This window comes from Bos grunniens, chromosome 24, assembly GCF_055505025.1.
Source record: "Bos grunniens cultivar Pamir isolate PY7600 chromosome 24, Bosgru_T2T1.0, whole genome shotgun sequence".
In the NCBI taxonomy this organism is placed as follows: Eukaryota; Metazoa; Chordata; class Mammalia; order Artiodactyla; family Bovidae; genus Bos; species Bos grunniens.
In genome coordinates this window covers 8,179,232-8,202,825 of record NC_141188.1, presented here as the reverse complement: position 1 = coordinate 8,202,825, position 23,594 = coordinate 8,179,232, and the positions used below count along the sequence as shown (strand labels likewise).

General features: G+C 39.4%; 1 protein-coding gene across 44 annotated transcripts in view; it reads left to right on the top strand.

The window, feature by feature from the left end:
* LOC147345871 (uncharacterized) overlaps positions 1–23,594 on the top strand; it is a 314,184-nt gene that overhangs the window by 64,592 nt on the left and 225,998 nt on the right. For 19 of the 44 annotated variants that reach the window (XR_015153392.1, XR_015153393.1, XR_015153394.1 and 16 more), the window contains one exon: positions 3,294–3,366. The exons of 14 other annotated variants lie outside the window; for them this stretch is intronic. The gene's annotated coding sequence lies outside the window, so the exon portion shown is untranslated. Of the gene's footprint in view, positions 1–3,293; positions 3,367–20,464; positions 20,559–20,829; positions 20,913–22,072; positions 22,122–23,594 lie in introns of those variants that run through there. 11 more of the 44 variants (XM_086372178.1, XM_086372158.1, XM_086372168.1 and 8 more) reach the window with 5 other exon arrangements.

Here is a 23,594-nt window from a genome sequence, read left to right as displayed (position 1 = left end):
GCTAAGTCAAGGGCTTTGATTTGAGGCACTTTTCCTGCCAGACTTGCATATTATGTGATATGATGTTGGAGATGCTGCAGACTTTGTGTTGCCACATAGAAGCCAATCCAAGTCAACCTGCAAAGAATAGCAAAGCTTAACCCAGTGATACAGAGAGATATAATCTTTATGATATCATTTAAGCCCTTAAACCAATGAAACCAGCCTTCTCATATTTTTTCAAATTCAGAAGACAAATTCTCTAGGTTCCTTAGATTTTTCTATCACTTAAAGTCAAAATATCCACTCTCCCATTTACTGAAGATTTGGGAACAATTTCATAATCTGTTTGTGTGCAGGCTAAATTGCTTCAGTCATGTCTGACTCTTTGTGACCTTATGGACCATAGCCCACCAGGCTCCTCTGTCCAAAGGATTCTCTAGGCAAGAATACTGGAGTGGGTTGCCATGCCCTCCTCCAGGGGATCTTCCCGACCCAGAGACTGAACCTGCATCTCTTTACATCTCCTGCATTGGCAGGCAGTTTCTTTACCACTAGCACCATCTGGGAAGCCATACTCTCTCTCTTTACTCTAACCATTACCATACTGATAGGGGATTTTAAGAGATTAGTTAGACCTTCTTATCCTTTAGAAGTATACTAATCTCAGAAATGGCAGATATTAAAAGTCCATTATTTGGGCACAATCTGAACACCATTTCCACACTCCATATGATATTTGATTTTCAATCTCTGCTCTTTAGATTCAACCCTCACATCCATAAGCCTATTTATTCCATGATACAAATTATATTTTTATCGATTATCTCGGGAACCACTTCTTACTGAACTGTCTGGTTAAACTTGAACTTTGCAGAAACGAAATAATTCATTTCCTACTTTGATAGCCTCTAGGTTGGATTGAGTTACATTTGGCTAAAACACACACCACTTCAAATGAGAGCCTCAGAATGGCTTGCAGTGAGCTCTTAGATCCACCTCCTGTTTGCATGAACATAATTTCAAATTTCACCTTGCTGTGCAAGACACCAGCTCAGACTCTGTGCCCTTCAGAGCCTCAGCAAGTGATCTTTCTTCTACTTGACTGAGAATAGGGGGGCTTTCAGTAAAGAATCTTGCTTCTCTACCCCAACATGCCTTCCTTTCAGCCTGTATCTTATCTCCACTATGTCAAGATTGGAGTGTGAGCTATGGCTCTATTTAAATCCCTGAACCCCCCTCCAGCCTTCTCCAGACTATAACTCTATTATTCATCCCCTCTCTCATATATATTTTACTTCTTCCTTTCCACTCGGTACTTCCCCTCAGGCTGTACACATCCTCATTCTTTCTTTGCTTAAAAAGAAAAGTCACCATCAGTCAGGTCATTCAGTGCCTTGTATGTGATGCTTAGTAGCTTGTGCTTTTTCAGAGGATGGAGAGAGTCTGAAGGAATTCAAGCAGGGGCAAGACATGGTCCTATTGGAATTTTAGTCAGATGGTTCTGCTTGCTGTGTGGAGATGGGTTGTGGAGGTGTAAACAGGATCCAGGAGTATAAATAGTGTTCCAAAAATGTGTTCTGCAAAAAACTAGATGTTGTTAAAAGTTACTAGTTTTCCTCAGAACAGGTAAATGCAACAACTTTGACTCAAACATCTCTTTGAAAGCTTCTAAGTTTTAATCCATATTCTAATCAACTCGGTCTCTTTAACCAGAACACTCTTTATTTTCAGACAGTTGTAAACAGGTAGCCCATTTAGTTTCCTTTATATCTTGGCATAATGCATGGCTTGTAAGATGATGGTCCTACACTGGCAATTGCTTCTCCCATGGACCGTGTGACTTAGCTACACTGTCTAGTCAAGTGCAAAATACTTGTGGAAGTGCTGTAAGATCCTAGGGATTTCTTTTTAAGCAGTTATTTAGCTGAAGGTATGTTTTAATTGTCTCCTCTTGACACCATTGGGATTCCCTTGTAGCTCAGTTGGTAAAGAATCTGCCTGCAATGAGGGAGACATGTGTTTGATCCCTGGGTTGGGAAGATCCCCTAGAGAAGGGAAAGGCTTCCCACTCCAGTGTTCTGGCCAGCAGAATTGCATGGACATGTATAGTCCATGGGGTTGCAGAGAGTCGGACACCACTGAGCGACTTTCACTTTCACTGACACCGTAGGTGAGGAAGGCATTCCTGCGCTAGGGTTATGTGGATGATGGAACCCATGACACTTGACTTTGGGAAGATGAAATCAACAGCAATTTCACGAATCACCTGTATTCACAGCCTGGATCCCATGTGTCATGCAGGATACACAGGGGTTATACTTGAGAGTGGAACAGATAACCAGGGGGGTAGGAGTCAGTTCTTATAGAACCAAGAGGGTGAGGTTACCCTGGTTCCCACTGGTGCATGTGATTGACCTGTTTGAATAATTTTCTGGGCTGGCAGGGATCTGAAACTCACTATGTAGGGATCATCAGGCATCTGCTGGGTTTGTTGGGTGAGTTGGGTTGTTTGGCTTGGGGACCTCATCTATTGGAGCAGAATGGGCAGGGGAGATAGTGGTTATGTGATCTCAGGCTTTTCTGTTTTATCAGATGACAAGGTAGTCTATTTTAATGGGCTGCGATTGGAAGCACGTACACTGCCTCTCTCTTCCCTTGGAAAGCAGAGCATGGAACCTTAAAAAATATGGTTTTCATAAGCACTTCTCTAGGCTTGGGTCTTCTTGTATTCAGAGCGCTTCATGGAAGAAGCACAAAAACCATTCACAGAACATTTGCAGCTTGTCTTTGATTCAACCTCTGAGTGCACATCACCCATACATTCTATGCACTCCGCCGCTATTGAAGACAAGGGGATGGATTTAGCATTTCCTTACTAGGTTCTAATAAAGTGTTAGAGTTAAGATGATTATAATACTACACTGCATAGATAAGTATACATTGTTTATGTAAGTCTAAATTTCCCTAGTGTATATTTTCTGGCAGCAGTATATTAAATTATCAGGAGTTGTAAAATGTTCTTTATGATGATAGCATCTCAACTTCACAGAATTTGTAATTTTGTTAAAGAATGTCAATTGTTTCCTCAGATATTTGTGTGTGAGGCAAATTTTGAATTCCCTGCAATAATACCTGATATGGGATCTTCTTTATTTTTATGTTTCAATTTCAATATATTTTCCTGAAGAAGCAATATTTTTGAGAGGCACATTTTTCTTATAAAATGTAGAGGCATGACAGATAATGTCCTACGAGATGCTCTTCACAACTGTGAGATTTTTTTTGGTCTCTAAATTCTAATTGTATTTCAGTTTCTCCAAATATTAGATTGGCAAACTGATTGAATCACCTGGGCATCTGGTTTTGGTGTCTGTGAAGACTGAGGTAAGTCAGAAAGAGAAAAACAAATATCTTATATTAACTCATATATGGGGAAATTAGAAAAATGATATAGATGATCTTATTTGCAAAGCAGAAATAGAGACAGACGTAGAGAACAAATGTATGGGTACCGGGGGAAAAGGCAGGTAGTGGGATAAAGTAGGAAATTGGAATTGATGCATATACACTATTGACACTAAATATTAATATAAAATAGAAAACCGACGAGAACCTACTGTATAACACAGGGGACTCTACTCAATGCTCTGTGGTGACGTAAATGGGAAGGAAGTCCAAAAAAAGGAGATATATGTATACTCATAGCTGATTAACTCTGCTGTACAGTAGAAACTAAAAAAAAACACATTGTAATGCAAATATAGTCCAATAAAAATTTAAAAACATTAAAAAAATGAAAAAGTGCGGTATAGAATTGCACAGCATCATGTGACTGGCTGCACAGTGTACCCATCAGATATGTGTAAGCCCTCATCCCCAGTACTTGTGAGTGTGACCTGACCTTGGTTGTGATAAAGATGTAAGTTAAGATTAGGTCACACTGGAGCAGGGTGGGCCCTTAATCCACTCGTACTGCTGACTGTGAGATGAGCAGAGAGACAGAGGCAGGTGTAGGGCAAGCACCACGTGGTGATGGAGGCAGAGGTTTGGAGGGATGCCTCTTCCGGCCAGGGAACCGAAGTGTGCCTGGCAAGCCCAGTAGCCGGGAGACAGCCCTGGAACAGATTCTTTGTTAGTCTTCAGAGACCATCACCCTGCCAACATCTTTAATTTGAAATTCTGGCTGCCAGAACTGAACTAATTCCTGTTGTTTTAAAGCCACCTAGTACGTGGTACTTATATCAGCCTCGTAAGTGAATTTCCTCCTCAAAGGACCAGCGCAGTCATCTTCATACACCCATGTATGTAGACATCCACGGGCTTTCAGAACCGCAAGAGTCTTAGAAGGTGACTAAATTCCTTTCCTATACAGAGACCAAGGTTTCTTGAAGGCTTGCTCAAGATGTGTGAGTATTTGGAGTTAGGGTCCTAGTTCAAGAACCCCGGTTTCCTGATGCCCTTCCATCTCGTGTTCACACTGGAGAGTGAGGACGTATTTTGTCCATCTGCCCTCTTGGAAAGCAGCGCACAGAGCCTGAACAAAAACACATGCGTAAGGGGGGTGTTCTGGAATTTAGGGAGATTCTCCAGGGAGCGTGTGCCTAGTGGCCGTCCTCACAGGGTCTCTTCTGCATTTAAGAAGTAACAGGACGGTTGTGATTAGGCCTGTTGGCACAGCTGTACTGAAATTAATACTGCCTGATGAGGCCTGAGTGGCTGGGTCGCACGAGTGATTTATTCATTGTGAGAGAGAAGCAAAAGCTTGATGTTTACAATGCATTTGACATTGACACAATAAACTTGGCCTTAATACATTCAGAGCAAATACCCTGTTTGACCTGAATGCAAGCTCACAGCTTCCTTGCTCGTCTGCTCCTCCTGCCTGTTCGATGCTGTGTGTCTTCTGTGATACATTTTCTAGCTGTCACTTAATGGCAAAGAGTGTGGAAGCTGACTTTGCATGAGGATACTGACTTCACAAGAGCGTTTTGGAAGGTGGGTAAATGCCAGCTTGAGGAAGAGAAAAAGGCGTGCCCAAGCCTAGAGGTACATCTGGCTAGAAATGTGTCATGAAAAATGAGCAGTATAACCAGAGAGTCTTGAGTAAGATTGAGAGTATGTGTATGTGTGCACAGGTGTGCACACGTATTTCTTTCTCTGAACTGGGTAAAGTGGTAATAGAGAGGCTTTGGTTTATCTTCAGAAGGAAAATATCTTCATTCATGGCACATCCCTGAGAGGGATGGGTGTGAGTTCAAGGGAACGTAGAGGGTGCCCTGAAGACAATCACGATAGACATTTTTGCACAAATATTAAAAGTTGTACTTTTTCAGTAAGTAGAGCATAATCAGGTAATTTCTTTTTTAACTTTCTCATTTATCCAGCTAACAGAAAAATTTAAAGGCAAGAGACTTTTTTTTTTTTTGAAACTTTTTATTTTGTATGGGATATAGCTGATTAGCCATGTTGTGATAGTTTCAGGAGAACAGTGAAGGGATTCAGCCATACGTATACAGCCGTACATACACATGTACCAGGCTGCCCCAGAGGCCCCCCTCTCCCATCCAGGCTGCCACATCACACTGAGCGGAGTTATGTGCTATACATTTCCCTTGTGGTTCAGCTGGTAAAGAATCCGCCTGTAATGTGGGTTCGATCTCTGGGTTGGGAAGATCCCCTGGAGAATGGAATGGCTACCCACTCCAGTATTCTGGCCTGGAGAATTCCATGGGCTGTATAGACCATGTGGTCACAAAGAGTCGGGCATGACTGAGTGACTGTCACTTCCTTCCTTTCTATGTGCTATACAGTATGTATGAAAGCAAGAGATGTCTGAACCTGTTGTAGATTTTAGTAGTTTGATCTGTTTGTTTGATAGCTGTTCTGTTCTCATGGAACAAAATTTTGGAAGACGTTTTTTAGCTTCTAATCAGCTATGTGTATACATATGTCTCCTTTTTTTGGACTTCTTTCCCATTTACATCACCACAGAGCATTGAGTAGAGATCCCTGTGCTACACAGTTAGGTTCTCATTAGTTATCTACTTTAAATATTAATAATTAGTGTCCATAGTAATTACTTGTCCCCCAGGCAGGTAGTCTGCTCACCTTGAAGATGCTGGTGTTGTAAAGTACCTGTTTCTTTACAGATATAGATTATGTGTATGATTTGTTTGCTTGTTGTTCAGTCTCATGTCTGCGACCCCATGGACTGCAGCACACTGGGCTTCCCTGTCCTTCACCATCTCCTGGAGTTTGCTCAGATGCGGGTCCATCGACTGGGTGATGTCATCCAAACATTTCACCTTCTGCTACCCTCTTCTTTTGCTTTTGATCGTTCCCAGCATCAGGGTCTTTTCCAATGAAATAGAATCATAGTATGCTATATACACAGAGCTGTGCATTTTGCATTTTAAATGTACATATTTATTGGGTGCCAATATGTCTTGGTGATGTTTCACACACTATAATTAGACCTATCTGATGCTTTCTAATGAAGATCTAATTTCCAATCATATGGAGGAGCTATAATTTATTTACAGTCCCTGTTGTTTTCTGTTGTTTATGTTCATTCGATAAATAAACCTGTAATACACTACTGGTAAATAATATAATACATTAGGATTAATGAGTGTTATAAGAAAAAGATAGTAGAGCACATCAGGCAGGCTGGAAGTTTGTGGAAAGCTTTGAATATTAACTAGTGTGGCCATTGTCAGCATCCTTGAGTGGAGGTATTTTAGGGCAAGCTTGAATTAATAAGAGAATGTAGGGCTAAGGGAATGCAGAAGAAGTTTCAGGAATAAGGGCCATCTGGAACAAAGGCTATTCTGGATCTTTTGCGTCGCCACGTTTAACGTTAGAGTCAGTGGGTTGATGTGCAGAAAATGCTTTCCTGGAGTTTTGATTGGGATTACATTGAATCTACAGAACAAGTTTGGACAAAGTGACAACTTTTTCCAAACATTGACAACTCTGAGTCTTTCTGGCATGCTGCAGTCCCCGGGGTGGCAAAGAGTCAGACGTGAGTGGGCAGCTGAACAACAACCACAGACATGGAATATCTCTCCATATATTCACTTCTTTTTTGATTTCCTTAATCAGCATTTTATAGTTTTCCTTGTATAGCCCTTTCACATATTTGTCAGATTATACCTAAGTTTTTTATTTTTTTGATATGCTAGCATAAATATGTGTGTTTTAAATTCAAATCCCACTGGTTCATTGCTGGTACGTAGGAAAGTGATTGACTTGTGCATAATAACTTTTTATCTTTCAACATTGCTATAACCATGAGTTTTGTTGTCGTTGAGGATTTCTTTATAGACAATAATGTTATCTGTGAACAGAAGCAGTTTTATTTCTTCCTTCCCACTGTATATACCTTTTCCACTGGTCATACTGCACAAGCTAGAATTTCCAGTACGATATTGAAAAGAAGTGATGTAGGGGGCATCATTTTGTACCTGACCTTAGTGAGAAAACCTTGTTTTTCTTATCAATTATGATGTTAGCTGTTGGATTTTTGTAGAAACTATTTATCAAGTCAAAATTTCCCGTTGTTTCTAGGTAGACTGAGTTTTTTTCTTTATCATGCAAAGATGTTAGACATGGGCTCATTTTTACCAATAAATTCAAATTTATTTTCATTAAGGAAGAAAACGTGGTCTTAGGCAAACTTTTGGGGGAGGGAGTTTAAGTGGAAATCCCTTTTGATTTAAATGGTATGATATTCCTCTTCAAGGATCTAATGAAACTTTCTTGGTGGTCAATACAGTCGTCAGTTTTTCTGTTTCATATGTGCTTCAAATGATTATAATTTACATTTTTCTACTTTGGGTTGCAGGAATTGCTTTATCTGTATACTTACATATCACTTAAAATATGCTTAGTATTTGTGTTATATCTCTAGTATACTTGCTATTTTGCTATCAATATTAGGTGTCTGGTTTTAAGAAAAAGGTACTAAAATGTTCTGCAATTAATAATTCACTTTTTTATTATACTATGTTCCTTTTTCATACTTTATTAGTCTTCTCAGTCTCTAAATCCTTCCAACCTTTTTTGAATGCCATCTTAAAATGGATAGTAACTACATAATTATCAGTATCAATTATTTTACTATTATTCTTTAATATCAGTGCCCTACATTTAGCATGATCCTAAATGTCTAGCCCCAATTATGTCCTGCTGGCCATGGGATTGAATTTTAGCTGATGAGGCTAAAATTTACAAACAGAGGCTGTGTACAAATTGTTTTTAGCTAAAATTTACAAATTGTTTTAGGTTAAAATTTACAAACAGAGGCTGTGTACAAATTGAATTTTAGCCGGTGAGGCTAAAATTTACAAACAGAGGCTGTGTACAAATTGTTTGGGATAGCTTCTAAAAAGAGAAGTTGTGCTGTTCTTCATCCAATTATCTGGAATAAGCAAGTAATGACTGGCTCTTCAGCAGTGATCTTGTGCCCAAATACCACACTGAGAAAAAGATGAAACAAGAGATCAAAGAGTTCTGGGCCTTGGCTGGTATATAAGTTAGCTATCTTAAAAACATAGGGATTTAGTTCTGTTTTCAAGTTTCTGGTTTATAAGGCCTTTTGATAAAAGGCGCAGCCCACTAACCTCAATACCAATACTTTTATTTTAACCCTATTCACTTAACTAAGGGTTTAAAGGAGAAAACGTCTTTGTGTCTGTAAAACTATTCATATTCTTGAATTTTGGTTTAGCTAAAGATGGAATTCTAAGTTAAAGTTTCTCTGATAACTTGAAAAAACTTCTCCTTTGTCTTGCAGTAGGTGGTAACTCTGCCTAGAAATTTGGAATATTGATCATTTCTAAATTTTTCTCCCGAATAATTTTAAATCCTCTCTTTATCTGGATGTCCTGAAAATTGTTGATGATGAGCTTGTCAAAGAAACATTGCACCAGATGAGTTAAACAGGCAAAGAGAACTTTATTAAGTTGAGAGCAAGTGGAGAGATAGAACTTAACTCTGATGAAATGAGAATTGGAAGAGTCCTTAAGTGCTGGGGTGAACCAGTGGAAAAATAGAAAAGAGTATTCCTTGGTTGTAAAATGTTATCAAGAGGCTGGGAGGTTTATATCTCAAAGGAGCAAAGACAGATTTACAATTAGAAGTTTTCTCCAGTTGGTGGTCTAAGAAGAGGGAAATCACAGAGCTATAGTCAGGAAGAAACTTGTCCAGATTTAGTCAGACTGAGGGGAACATTCGGAGAAGGCAATGGCAGTCTACTCCAGTACTCTTGCCTGGAAAATCCCATGGATGGAGGAGCCTGGTAAGCTGCAGTCCATGGGGTTGCGAAGAGTTGGACACGACTGAGCAACTTCACTTTCACTTTTCACTTTCATGCATTGGAGAAGGAAATGGCAACCCACTCCAGTGTTCTTGCCTTGAGAATCCCAGGGATGGTGGAGCCTGGTGGGCTGCCGTCTGTGGGGTCGCACAGAGTTGGACACGACTGAAGCGATTTAGTAGTAGGGAAACATTAAGACCATCTGGGTCACTCTTCTGCATTGGCCTTATTTTTTTCATTAGTCACATTTGATGTGACTTAATCTGGACAGTTTCTACTTAAGCTCTGGGGAATTTTTGTTGCATGGCTTTAAAAAAAAAATACTTATCTTTTCCATCTTCCTTTCTTTTTTCCCCTTGGAACTTTTATTGATTAGATGCTGCACTTCCTAGTTGGTTCGTGTATTTTGTCTTCCATATGTCCATCTCTGACCTTTATTCAACTCTCTGGGAAGTATTCTCAATGCAATCTTTCAAACCTTTCACTGAATTTTTAAAATTTATTTATTTATTTTCGGCTGCACTGGGTCTTCATAGCTACGTGGGCTTTTCTCTAGTTGTGGCGAGCAGGGGCTACTCTTTGTTAGGAGCATGGACGCTAGGGCACATGGACTTCAGTAGCTGCAGTTCCTGGGTTCCTGAACACAGGTTCAGTAGTTGTAGTACCTGGGCTTTATTTCTCTGCAGCACATGGGATCTTCCCGGACCAGGGATTGAACCCATGTCTCCTGCATTGGCAGGTGGATTCTTAACCATTGAGGCACCAGGGAAGCCCCTTTCATTGACTTTTAAATTTCAGTATTCAATATTTTATTCCCTAAACAGTAAATTAGCTTCTACTTACATTTTGGAAGCAGGGATCTATTTTTTTCCCCCTGGATGTGATGTAATGGTACATGCCTCTGAGGAATCTAACTGGAGATATTTCGTATTTAAGAATTTCTACTTGCTTTTCAAAGGTCATTTTTGTTTATATTTGTCATTTCCAATGAGGTCTGTGGTCCTTATTTCTTTTAAGACAGAAGACCTCATTGGGAATTAGGAGCATGTAGTCATGGAGGTCTTGAATCTCCTATTGTGATTTAGGGTAATTTAATCAGATTAAAAACACAGGTATGATGCGGGAAGATCTCAAAGGATTTCATCTTTTTTCTTTAATAGGCTTCAAATTCTCCAAAGAGGGATCCTTCATTAACTTTTAAACTTGGAATTGCAAATCTGCATTCTCTTGGTCTTTTTTATATGGAAGTATGATGTTGGAAGTTAAAAATCCATCTATAGGACTTTCTGTCTATCTTGTCTTCAGTCCCAAATTTCACCCCCATTTTCTGGCATTTTCAAGCAAAATGCTCAGTCAGTAACAACCTCTATTTGCTTCCACTATACAAGTATTTCGGAGAAGGCAATGGCACCCCACTCCAGTACTCTTGCCTGGAAAATCCCATGGACGGAGGAGCCTGGTAGGCTGTAGTCCACGGGGTCGCTAAGAGTCGGACACGGCTGAGTGACTTCACTTTCACTTTTCACTTTCATGCATTGGAGGAGGAAATGGCAACCCACTCCAGTGTTCTTGCCTGGAGAATCCCAGGGACGGGAGAGCCTGATGGGCTGCTGTCTATGGGGTCGCACAGAGTCAGACACGACTGACGTGATTTAGCAGCAGCAGCAGCATACAAGTATTTCTGCCCATCCTAACCCTTCCTTACTGCCCTGCCTCGGCTGTTCATTAAAATTTGCTTTCAACATATGGCTCGTTACACTGTGTGTCATCATTGCTTTTTTTTCTTTAAAAAAAAATTGTTTATTTTTAACTGGAGGAGAGCTGCTTTCTAATGTTGTGGTGGTTTCTGCCATACATCAATATGAATCAGCCATGGGTATACACACGTCCCCTCCTCTTGAACCTTCCTCCCATTTCCCACCCCACCCCTAGGTTATCACAGAGTGCTAGGCTGAGCTCCCTGTGTCACACAGCAGCTTCCCGTTAGCTGTTTTACATATGTTTGACATATGGCAGTGTATATGTTTCAGTGCTATTCTCCCAATTCATCCCCCTCTCCCCTTCCCCTCCTGTGTCCATAAGTCTGTTTTCTATCTCTGAGTCTCTATTCCTGCCCTGCAAACCATTGATGAACTTAGAGCCAGTTTTACAGAGGGAAGTAAGTCAGAAAAACAAATATCGTATATTAACCCGTGTGTATGGAATCTAGGAGGGGGACTCATTGCTTTCTTCTTTGTAATTTATTTCTTAGGTTGTAGGAAAATGAGTTGGCAATCACGTGCTCATTCCTTGCTATTCATTAGGACTGAGCCCCTTCTGTATGTGTTTTAGGGTTCAGGAGGGAGAAAAAAAAAATTAATTCCTGGTACTTTGAATCCAACAGAAGGAATAGTAAGATGCTGGTTCCCAATGCTACAGCCCACATTACATTCGAAAGCACTTCTGACGTTGCTCTCCTGGAATTTACTGGCCCTTTAAGGGCTGGTTGTGTTTAGGTCTGTAGGGCCAGTAAAAGCTGATCCAGGACCTAGGTGCCAGTGACTTAGAGGGTCCACAGAGGGCTACTCTGTTAGACCACGTCCCTCTGTTGTGCTTTGAGGAACAGCTGCCAAACACGTCAGAGCGAGCAGCAGTGCCAGTGCTGTGTATAAGATACCAGATCTTGTTTACTTTTCTTTGGAAGGATTGCCTAAACATATTCCAAAGCAGGATTTCAAACTGAAGTTAAAATTAAGTAAGGGAGGCCCGGCGTGCTGCAGTTCATGGGGTCGCAAAGAGTCGGACATGACTGAGCGACTCAACTGAACCCCAATTATATGCTGTTTTAAACATGAATTTCACCGCCATCTCCAAAAATTGATTTCATACTGTTTGTGGTGAAAAATAAAGGACAACTAGGCTTTCTATTTGTTCTTTTCTGCTAGGCCACTTGGGCTTGCCTGGTGGCTCAGAAGGTAAAGAATCTGCCTGCAGTGCTGGAGACCCGGGTTGGATCCTGAGGTTGGGAAGATCCCTGGAGAAGGGAATGGCAACCCACTCCAGTATTCTTACATGGAGAATCCCATGGATGGAGGAGCTTGGTAGCTTCAGTCCATGGAGTTGCAAAGAGTTGGACACGACTGAGTGGCCTGGCTACTATGCTGCTTAAGGACAGGCATAGTAGATTTCTAATTATGTTTGATTCTCTGCGTTTCATATTAAACCTGGCCTTCCTTTATCTCTAATGTATGTTGATGCTTTAACTCACATAAAGGTATGATTTGTTTCCAATCACCAAACTTCCCTACGGTTTATCAAGGGCAGGATTATTTTAGCAAAAGTGTAGCATGCGGTGCATAACTAGCACTCATAGATAAGCATATCACGCACAAGAGATTAATACAATTTTCCTGTTTTGAGTGATTAATATTTACCCTGGCAGCTGTAGCATTTCAGTCTTCCATTAGCTGACAGATGTGAATAAGGGTTACATCTTGCCTCCACCAAGCTGCTATACCTTAATACATGTTCATAGCTCAGGGACTAAGAAATATGCTACAGGAATACTTAGAACTCTCAGAGGAATTTCTTGTGGCTTCAACTGATGTTTTCCCCACAAATACATTAAATTGAATATTTTATTTCTTCAGGGCAAAAAGTTAACTGGCTTAAAACTCACAGGTGCAGAACAATAAAAAATATTCCAACGTAAACCTGGGCATTTACACGTGAGTCATTGGCTTGTTAGACTGGTCTCATAGCACAGAGCACCAGGAGAAGTTGTAAAGGAATTGATGGTTTGTAGCACTGAGTCTAGGGTGAATAGTAAAAAGAAAACATGTTAGTATTTGAAAGATAATTATGAATGTGTACTACCTCAGGTTTTATTTTGAGGCATCAGACAAGTTATATATTGGTAGCATTTTCACTATAAATGGATAACAACACGTAATCAAGCTTTGAAGGAAAGCACTAATTATGACTCTGTTATCTCATTTCCATACATGATACGTTTACTTGTATGCAAGTTTGGTGTTAGAATGATATCTTGTGAGATTGAGGATGCCTAGACTTTTTCAGATGTTTATTTGAATGAATGCTTTTTTTTTGTAGAAAACAAAAGTAGAAATTGGAAAATTATATACTGTCTTACAAATTAGGTATGTGTTGTCTCAAAGTTACATGTGTGAGTGTATTCACAAGCAATGTAAAAATATATTTCAGTGCTAGGTATTATGTTGTGTATACTAATTAATACTTAAAATGTATGTCTATTAAAAACTGTGTACACATACATGTATTTCTGTGTGTTTACCATTTGGACATTTACACAGTGAAAATTTAATAATGTTTATGAAAAAGCCTTAATGCTATTTGTCTATGCATTTATTAACTAAATAAGTATTGCTCAAAATACTGGATGCTTAAGATCAAGTGGTATGTGTCCTGTAACAACCAAGTGAGATATAAGCCCTGCTAAGAACATTCACACTCTGGGAAATAAAAGCACACCATATGAATAGTTGAATAATATCAAAGTAAATTGCACTTCACAAACTGTTGATTTAAAAACTTATTTTTTCTTTGGAAAACTCTTAATTAAATGTCTTTTAGGTTTAATGCAGAGTAGGCGGGAGCATTGTAACATTGTGTTGGCAGAATCTTAGTCCTGTCTCATAAGAGGAATTCAAGGGAGAATATTCATGGAGTTTTAGGGCCCAGATGGAGTGATTTTTAAAAGGGGAAGGACTGCATTGGGGAGAATGTTAAAATCACTTTAGAAAAGTGGGCAGAGAAAGGCAAGGTTTTTGATGCAAATGTAAACAAGCAGAGAGTCCATGTCGACAGATCAGCTGTACTATTTCACTCACTGTGTTCTTTTCCAGGGGCAAATATTTCCCAGAGTAAATCGCCAGCTTATTTCTACTCATTCTCAACAGTGCTTTATGTTGAGATGAAAAGCTCACAGGATTCCAGTGTTATTTAACAAAGGAGCAGTAAATTTGTTGGTTTCCATTTTTAGCCCTCCAATTTTGCCTTCTTCAGCCTCAACTAGAGGACAGAAGATTATTGTTAAGGGAACATAATCAATCCATATATTCATCACTGTCGACTGTGTCATGGCTGCATGCAGAGTTTTTGATTGTAGTTGTTCCAATCTTTACAAGGGTCAGATTTTGTTTTTCTGTAAAATGAACATTATTTGTCACATCATTTGATGGGACAGTGGCTGCTGGGCAGCATTTAAAACTCCGAGAACATACATTTCAGCCTGGCAGTGTGAATAGTCAAGGAAAGACGATGACTATTTTAAGTCTACAGTAATAGCAGTAGCTGAAATTGCCCAAATTAAACCCAGGGAGCAGATTCCATAACAGAATCCAGAGCTCTCAGAACTAGAGCCTATAACTTCATACATCCTTGTTCTCTAAACTGATCTTTCTGAGCTGAGTCCCTTAGAAACATCATCACATGGGTTTTAGTTTCACCCCTCATTTTGCAATTGCTTTTCTACCAGCCTACAAAAGAAAGCCATGCTTCTGGTATAAATTGACTCTCCCTGTGGTGCTTTATTCTAACAATACCAAAGCAATTATGATGGAAACTACCATTCTCAGTGTTGACAATGAGTTTAATGACTGGGCAGTACGTACTAAGCAAATTTTTAAATTTTTAACAATTTTACAAGCACATAACAGCTATCCAGTGTTAGATCAAAATAGAAAAAAGATGTTAATTTTTATGTAATTTTTGACATTTAACTTAGAAGGAATAAAGATGATTGTATATATTTCTTTAAATAACACCTATTAATGACTATAAACAAGGTACCTTAATGTTTACATCTATTTACGTAGGAATTACCTACTGACACAATGTGGTCCACTGGAGAAGGGAATGGCAAACCACTTCAGTATTCTTGCCTTGAGAACCCCATGAACAGTATTAAAAGGCAAAATGATAGGATACTGAAAGAGGAACTCCCCAGGTCAGTAGGTACTCAATATGCTACAGGAGATCAGTGGAGAAATAACTCCAGAAAGAACGAAGGGATGGACTCAAGACAAAAGCAATACCCAGTTGTGGATGTGACTGGTGATAGAAGCAAAGTCTGATGCTGTAAAGAGCAATATTGCATAGGAACCTGGAGTGTCAGGTCCATGAATCAAGGCAAATTGGAAGTGGCCAAACAAGAGATGGCAAGAGTGAACATCGACATTCTAGGAATCTGCGAACTAAAATGGACTGGAACGGATGAATTTAACTCAGATGACCATTATATCTACTACTACGGGCAGGAATCCCTTAGAAGAAATGGAGTAGCCATCATGGTCAACAAACGAGTCCGAAATGCGTACTTGGATGAAGTCGCAAAAACGACAGAATGATCTCTGTTCGTTTCCAAGGCAAACCATTCAATATCACAGTAATCCAAGTCTATTCCCCAACCAGTAATGCTGAAGAAGCTGAAGTTGAACGGTTGTATGGAGACTTACAAGACCTTTTAGAACTAACACCCAAAAAAGATGTCCTTTTCATTATAGGGGACTGGAATGCAAAAGTAGGAAGTCAAGAAACACCTGGAGTAACAGGCAAATTTGGCCTTGGAATACGGAATGAAGCAGGAAAAAGACTAATAGAGTTTTTCCAAGAGAACGCACTGGTCATAGCAAACACTCTCTTCCAACAACACAAGAGAAGACTCTACACATGGACATCACCAGATGGTCAACACTGAAATCAGATTGATTATACTCTTTGCAGCCAAAGATGGAGAAGCTCTATACAGTCAACAAAAACAAGACCAGGAGCTGACTGTGGCTCAGGTCATGAACTCCTTATTGCCAAATTCAGACTTCAATTGAAGAAAGTAGGGAAAACCACTAGACCATTCAGGTATGACCTAAATCAAATCCCTTATGATTATTCAGTGGAAGTGAGAAATAGATTTAAGGGACTAGATATGATAGATAGAGTGCCTGATGAACTATGGACGGAGGTTCGTGACATTGTACAGGAGACAGGGATCAAGACCATCCCCATAGAAAAGAAATGCAAAAAAGCAAAATGGCTGTCTGAGGAGGCCTTACAGATAGCTATGAATAGAAGAGAAGCGAAAAGCAAAGGAGAAAAGGAAAGATATAAGCATCTGAATGCAGAGTTCCAAAGAATAGCAAGGAGAGATAAGAAAGCCTTCTTCAGTGATCAAAGCAAAGAAATAGAGGAAAAAAACAGAATGAGAAAGACTAGAGATCTCTTCAAGAAAATTAGAGATACCAAGGGAACATTTCATGCAAAGATGGGCTCGATAAAGGACAGAAATGGTATGGACCTAACAGAAGCAGAAGATATTAAGAAGAGGTGGCAAGAATACACGGAAGAACTGTACAAAAAAGATCTTCATGACCAAGATAATCAGATGGTGTGATCACTGACCTAGAGCCAGACATCCTGGCATGTGAAGTCAAGTGGGCCTTAGAAAGCATCACTACGAACAAAGCTAGTGGAGGTGATGGAATTCCAGTGGAGCTATTTCAAATCCTGAAAGATGATGCTGTGAAAGTGCTGCACTCAATATGCCAGCAAATTTGGAAAACTCAGCAGTGACCACAGGACTAGAAAAGGTCAGTTTTTATTCCAATCCCAAAGAAAGGCAATGCCAAAGAATGCTCTGACTACCGCACAATTGCACTCATCTCACACGCTAGTAAAGTAATGCTCAAAATTCTCCAAGCCAGGCTTCAGCAATACGTGAACCATGAACTTCCATATGTTCAAGCTGGTTTTAGAAAAGGCAGAGGACCAGAGATCAAATTGCCAACATCTGCTGGATCATGGAAAAAGCAAGAGAGTTCCAGAAAAACATCTATTTCTGCTTTATTGACTTTATTGACAAAGGCCAAAGCCTTTGACTGTGTGGATCACAATAAACTGTGGAAAATTCTGAAAGAGATGGGAATACCAGAGCACCTGACCTGCGTCTTGAGAAACCTATATGCAGATCAGGAAGCAACAGTTAGAACTGGACATGGAACAACAGACTGGTTCCAAATAGGAAAAGGAGTACGTCAAGACTGTATATTGTCACCCTGCTTATTTAACTTCTATGCAGAGTACATCATGAGAAACGCTGGGCTGGAAGAAGCACAAGCTGGAATCAAGCTTCCTGGGAGAAATATGAGTAACCTCAGATATGCAGATGACACCACCTTTATGGCAGAAAGTGAAGAGGAACTAAAAAGCCTCCTGATGAAAGTGAAAGAGGAGAATGAAAAAGTTGGCTTAAAGCTCCACATTCAGAAAACGAAGATCATGGCATCTGGTCCCATCACTTCATGGGACATAGATGGGGAAACAGTGGAAACAGTGTCAGACTTTATTTTTGGGGGCTCCAAAATCACTGCAGATGGTGACTGCAGCCATGAAATTAAGACGCTTACTCCTTGGAAGGAAAGTTATGACCAACCTAGATAGCATATTCAAAAGCAGAGACATTACTTTGCCAACAAAGGTCTGTCTAGTCAAGGCTATGGTTTTTCCAGTGGTCATGTATGGATGTGAGAGCTGGACTGTGAAGAAAGCTGAGTGCCGAAGAATCGATGCTTTTGAACTGTGGTGTTGGAGAAGACTCTTGAGAGTCCCTTGGACTGCAAGGAGATCCAACCAGCCCATTCTGAAGGAGATCAGCCCTGGGATTTCTTTGGAGGGAGTGATGTTGAAGCTGAAACTCCAGTACTTTGGCCACCTCATGCGAAGAGTTGACTCATTGGAAAAGAAGACTCTGATGCTGGGGGGAGGGATTGGGGGCAGGAGGAGAAGGGGACAACAGAGGATGAGATGGCTGGATGGCAACACTGACTCGATGGACGTGAGTCTGAATGAACACCAGGAATTGGTGATGGACAGGGACACCTGGCATGCTGCAGTTCATGGAGTCGCAAAGAGTCGGACATGACTGGGCGACTGAACTGAACTGAATGTAGGAATTAGAGTAGAATTGATCCTTAAATATGCCTGCTGCTGCTGCTGCTAAGTTGCTTCAGTCGTGTCTGACTCTGTGCGACCCCATAGACAGCAGCCCACCGGGCTCCCCCATCCCTGGGGTTCTCCAGGCAAGAACACTGGAGTGGGTTGCCATTTCCTTCTCCAATGCATGAAAGTGAAAAGTGAAAGTGAAGTCACTCAGTTGTGTCCGACCCCCAGCGACCCCATGAACTGCAGCCTATCAGGCTCCCACGTCCATGGCATTTTCCAGGCAAGAACACTGGAGTGGGGTGCCATTGCCTTCTCCCTTAAATATGCCTAGCTTTAGTTATAAACAGTGCTCACTAAGGGATTCTTACTTTGCAAAAACATATCAAGCGAATTTTTAAAAGCCTGAGTCATCTTTTAAGAGGTATAATTTCATAAGATTTTAATGTTTATTTAATAGTTGTTTTTCACAATATTTAGTTTTGATAAATTATAGTTATCTACAATATTGTATAATTCATGTAATAATGTTAATAGTTACATAATTATAATTTTTTCATTCAAGACATTGATTTTATTTTTAGGTAGGTAGGGAAGCAGTGCTGGAGAAGGAAATGGCAACCCACTCCAGTATTCTTGCCTAGAGAATCCCATGGACAGAGGAGCCTGGTGGGCTGCTGTCCACGGTGTCGCACAGAGTCGGACACAACTGAAGTGACTTGGTAGCAGCATCAGAGAAGCAGTGCAATAAGAGATACAGAATCTAAACTTTTGTTAAGAGATGTATTAGTTTTAGTTGCTCAGTCATGTCTGACTCTTTGTTACCACATGGACTGTAGCCAGCCAGCGTCCATGGGGTCCATGGAATTCTCGAGGCAAGAATACTGGAGTGGGTTGGCATGCCCTTCTCCAGGTGATCTTTCTGACCCAGGGATCAAACCCAAGTCTCTAGCATTGTGGGCAGATTCTTTACTGAGCTGAGATATTATCTGCTAAAAAATAAGCATAGAAGATATATATGTATATATATCATTAGGATAAAATGCTCAGGAATCAGTAGTGGGGGAATTAAGGATTCAAGGGAAAAAAGAAATGATGGGCAATTTCAATGTATTAAAGATTTTGTCCGTAAGAGTTACTTATCTTTGTATGTGAGTATTTAAATCTCCATTGGCTACATATAGAAAGTGTCTTAATTTTATTTAAAAAGTTTAATAGTTGAAATAAAGTTGAAATTTTATTTGTTTCAGCTATTTAGAATGAAGCATTTCTAGAGACAATAAAATTATATAAAAGGGAATATTCTAATAGAATTTTGGGGGTAATGTATAAACAAAAAGTTTGTAGATAAGCAATACAGATAATTCAGGGCAATTTTTGGCTCTGACCTCGTGGATTCATATTCATCAAATGTGTATAAATACTCAGTAGAAATAAACTGCATGAATAATCTTATTGTGTAAATAAGCCACTGATTATTCCTTTGCACAGCCATTAAATCAACAGTTTATTATGCTTATTATATTTATAAAGTACTGTTTTGACAAGGTAAATGCTTTGCAAATTATAAAAACAATTTTTATAATTATTTTTTAGCTTTTAAAAAATAATTTTATTTAGTTTTGGCTGCACTAGGCCTTCATTGCTGCACAGGCTTTTCTCGAGTTGCAGAGTATGGTGGCTGCTCTCTAGCTGTGGCGCGGGGACTTCTCATTGCAGTGGCTCCCCTTGTTGCAGAGCACAGGCTCTGGGCATGCAGGCTTCAGGAGCTGAGATTCCTGGGTTAGGAGTTCAACAGTTCAACAGTTGTGGTGCACAGGCGTAGTTGCTCTGTGGCATGTAGGATCTTCCCCCCATCAGGGATCGAACCCAGGTCTCGTCATTGGCAGGCAGATTCTTTACCACTGAGCCACTAGGGAAGCCCATGATAACTTATTGAGTACCTAAACTTTGGGGAGAGGGGAAGCTTTCTTTACTTATAGATGGCGGATGTTTACTGGCCAGGAAAAGTACATAGCAAAGATAAAGAGAAAAGTTGAACCTCTGGTTAATAATGGTGTGAAGGCGTGGGTGAATCTTCACTCCCCACAAATGAGTGTTAGATGAGGTAAAATTGTGAAAACAAGCATTTCCACACTCAAAATCAACCAGTGGCAAGCTACGTATTGAGAAGCGTGTGTTTATGAAAAAGTGGTCTGTGATCATGCGTGTGGCTCCTCAGCCCATGCCCGCCAAGTCTTTTCCACACAGCCATTTTACCACAAGTTGGCCGTGGAAGCCCTCAGTCCTGCTGGTGGGAAGATAGGTACGTGTCTGTGCCTTAACTATTAATATTTCCACAATTCTAAGGTATTGACGCTTCAGCAAGTTGCCGAATATTTTTGTTGTTGTCATTGACATCCCCGCCTTTACCTACTCGTTTTCCTACGAGGTAGCCTGCAGTATTAGAGTCTAGAAATAAAGGTGATGATTTGCTTTAGCAAAAAGGGCAATACTTAGGGGAGAGAGAGAATATTCTGGCAATTTTTGAGAAGAGTTCTGAGAATCCACCTGAGAAGTAAAGTTCTCTGTCTCCAGGAGGGCAAATAAATGAGAGGGAATGATCTGTGATCACGTACATTGAACTCCCTGCAAGAGTCTTCTATGGAGGAGATCTTTGGTGAGTATTAGTTTTTTTTTTTCCATTTTCCCAGTTTGACATATGGGCAATACCATTATCTGTTTAAGGCAAGAGTAATACCTAGGAAATATTTCACAAATTATAAACTTGATTCTTGATCCTTATTCAAACCACTATCCATTTCAAGTCTACTATTAAGAGAAATACCTTGACCAGAAAGAGAAAGAAGTTATGCAAACTCTCTCCCCTGAAGAATCTGGACTTTAAATTCTCAGCCCTTCCTTATTGCATCCTTAAAGTCTTTTCTGAATTCTGAAAATCTCAGACATCCCCATATCTACATATAAATATAAATTTATTATTAAGCCAAATATATTGCATAGGATACAAATTCTGCAGATAAACTCAACTATTTTTAAAATTTTTGCCCCAATTTCACCTCTTATTGTCAAGGGATGAATATTTTCATTTTCTTCTTTTTTTTAATGAACTAGAGAAAGCTTATTGAATGATCTTTAGGTTATTTATCCTTATTAGTGAATTTCTATGTCAGATAGACTTATAAAATTTTTAAAGTAGGCAATCTTCATACTGCTAGTAGGAAAAAAAAAACACAGATATCATTGCTTAAAAATTACTAACTTCAGAATATTTGATATCCAAGTTTCACAAGTCAAAGACGATGCAATTCAACTTGGCTTTTGCTGTAGCATTTTTCTCTTCAGGCTTTTCCAACAGAGAATAAATTATAATTATAATAAGGAAGCATTCAGCAGAGAACCAGACATCAAAAAAAATTGCAAGAGCCAAACTCGCATAGGATAGTGTTATTTTAGTGTCAGTAAAGTTAGCTCTTAATAGTTAACTAAAAATTATCTCACATGATTTTTAACAGCCTCAATTTCTAGAAACCTTCTGCCCTTATGAAACTGGGAAAAAGTTTTGATGATATGATATTTTGCGTTTTAGAAATGTAAAACAACCAGTCATTACAGATGCTTGGAAGGAATAAAACCTTTAGAAAAATTCTATGTTCAGAATCCTTTAGGCTTTATGTAAGATTCTTTGAAAAGGTAAAATTGCCTCTGGCTGCATTCTCTGGGAAGAATGTAGAAGAGCTGAAAATTGCTTTATAGTCCTGAATTAATCGGCAGTAACTCTTCTAAATAACTCTGTGTGATATTATTCTCATTCTATAGATAATACCTAGTCCCAGAGGGAGAGAGTCCTGTTTTGGCCCAATAGCAGGTCAGTGGGAGAAGCCCCATAGGGTTCTTGGAGTGGTTACTTGTGGGGCAGAACCTTTCAGAAGCAGGAGTGAATGGGAGGATACTTGCAATCAAAATGCTCTGTAGTTGAGATTAATTTACAATTGAGTGGTTTAAAGAAATTTTCTGGAAACTAAAGTCAGCCCATCTGTACCTCCTGTTTGTTTTGATAGCAAAGCCACCCATGACTATGTTGCAGTTGTGTTAACATCAAACCATTTATTAGGCTTTTGTAGGATAAGTAGGGCTTCCTAGGTGGCACAGCGGTAAAGAATCCACTTTCAAATGCAGGAGATGCAGGAGACTCAGGTGTGATCCCTGGGTCTGGAAGATCCCATGGAGAAGGAAATGGCAACCCACTCCAGTATTCTTGCCTGGAAAGTTCCATAGACAGAGGAGCCTGGTGAGCTACAGTCCATGGGGTCGTGAAAGGTTGGACACGACTGAGTGCACAGTACAGGAGAAGTAGTTCCTTTATGTAACTTCAAAACTGTCATTGTTTCGGGTTCAAATGCAGAATAATATAGTAATGTCTTATTCATTTTGTATTTTTTATTTTTCCTACCCCTTTTCTACAAGAGTTCTAATTATTGTAGACTTTTTATAGCTTATTTGATGACCTCTGATTCCTAGCAATGGTTTACAGTAAGTCTGTGTTGATTCAGACAAAGGTTTGTGCTGAATATAGATGGATCAAATATATTGAATGTTTCTCTTCTTCTAGTTAAGCAAAATGAAGAGTTGGTTCTCATTTCTGATTGATATACTGTTGCATTGCTTGAGCTATCTGTAAAATGGACATAAAGGTACTGTAGACATGTAGTTGTTTCAAAGAAAAAAAATGTCAAAGTATATAGCAAGAGCTAAGGAAAAAGTCTCTGACTGAATAACGTATAACCCAAAGTATTGTCCATGGATATTACTGTAGGGTGAATAGGTTTGTCAACAACTGCATTATGAATAAAAAAACTAGCCCCCATTTTAACTTATTAGAAAGATATATTTATATTTTGGCACTTTAGTGAACATGTAATACACTCTAGCCTTATTCATCTTATTTATATTGTTATTAATAGCTCAATGAAATAGAGCCTTTAACATCTTGCTTTGAAATTCATACATATTTGTATGTTTTATGTTCATGCATTTAGGCAGATATTAATGTTCATTAAACAAACTGAGAGATGCCTTGTTTGAAACCCATGAATATGCATAGACTGAATTTATTCTTTGAGTTTTAATATAATATTTGAGAAAACAATCATTTCCTTCTTTTAAATATTTATATTTGAATTATAATGAAATATGGGCTTATTTTGCTTATATTGCTTATACTGAGAAGTGAACTCATAAAAAGCAAAGAGCAAACTCTTGATCCAAGGGTATTGTATTGTGGCACTACGTAGAGATTTTCATAATTTCTCCCAAGGTCTTTCTGCTCTAAAATGAAAGT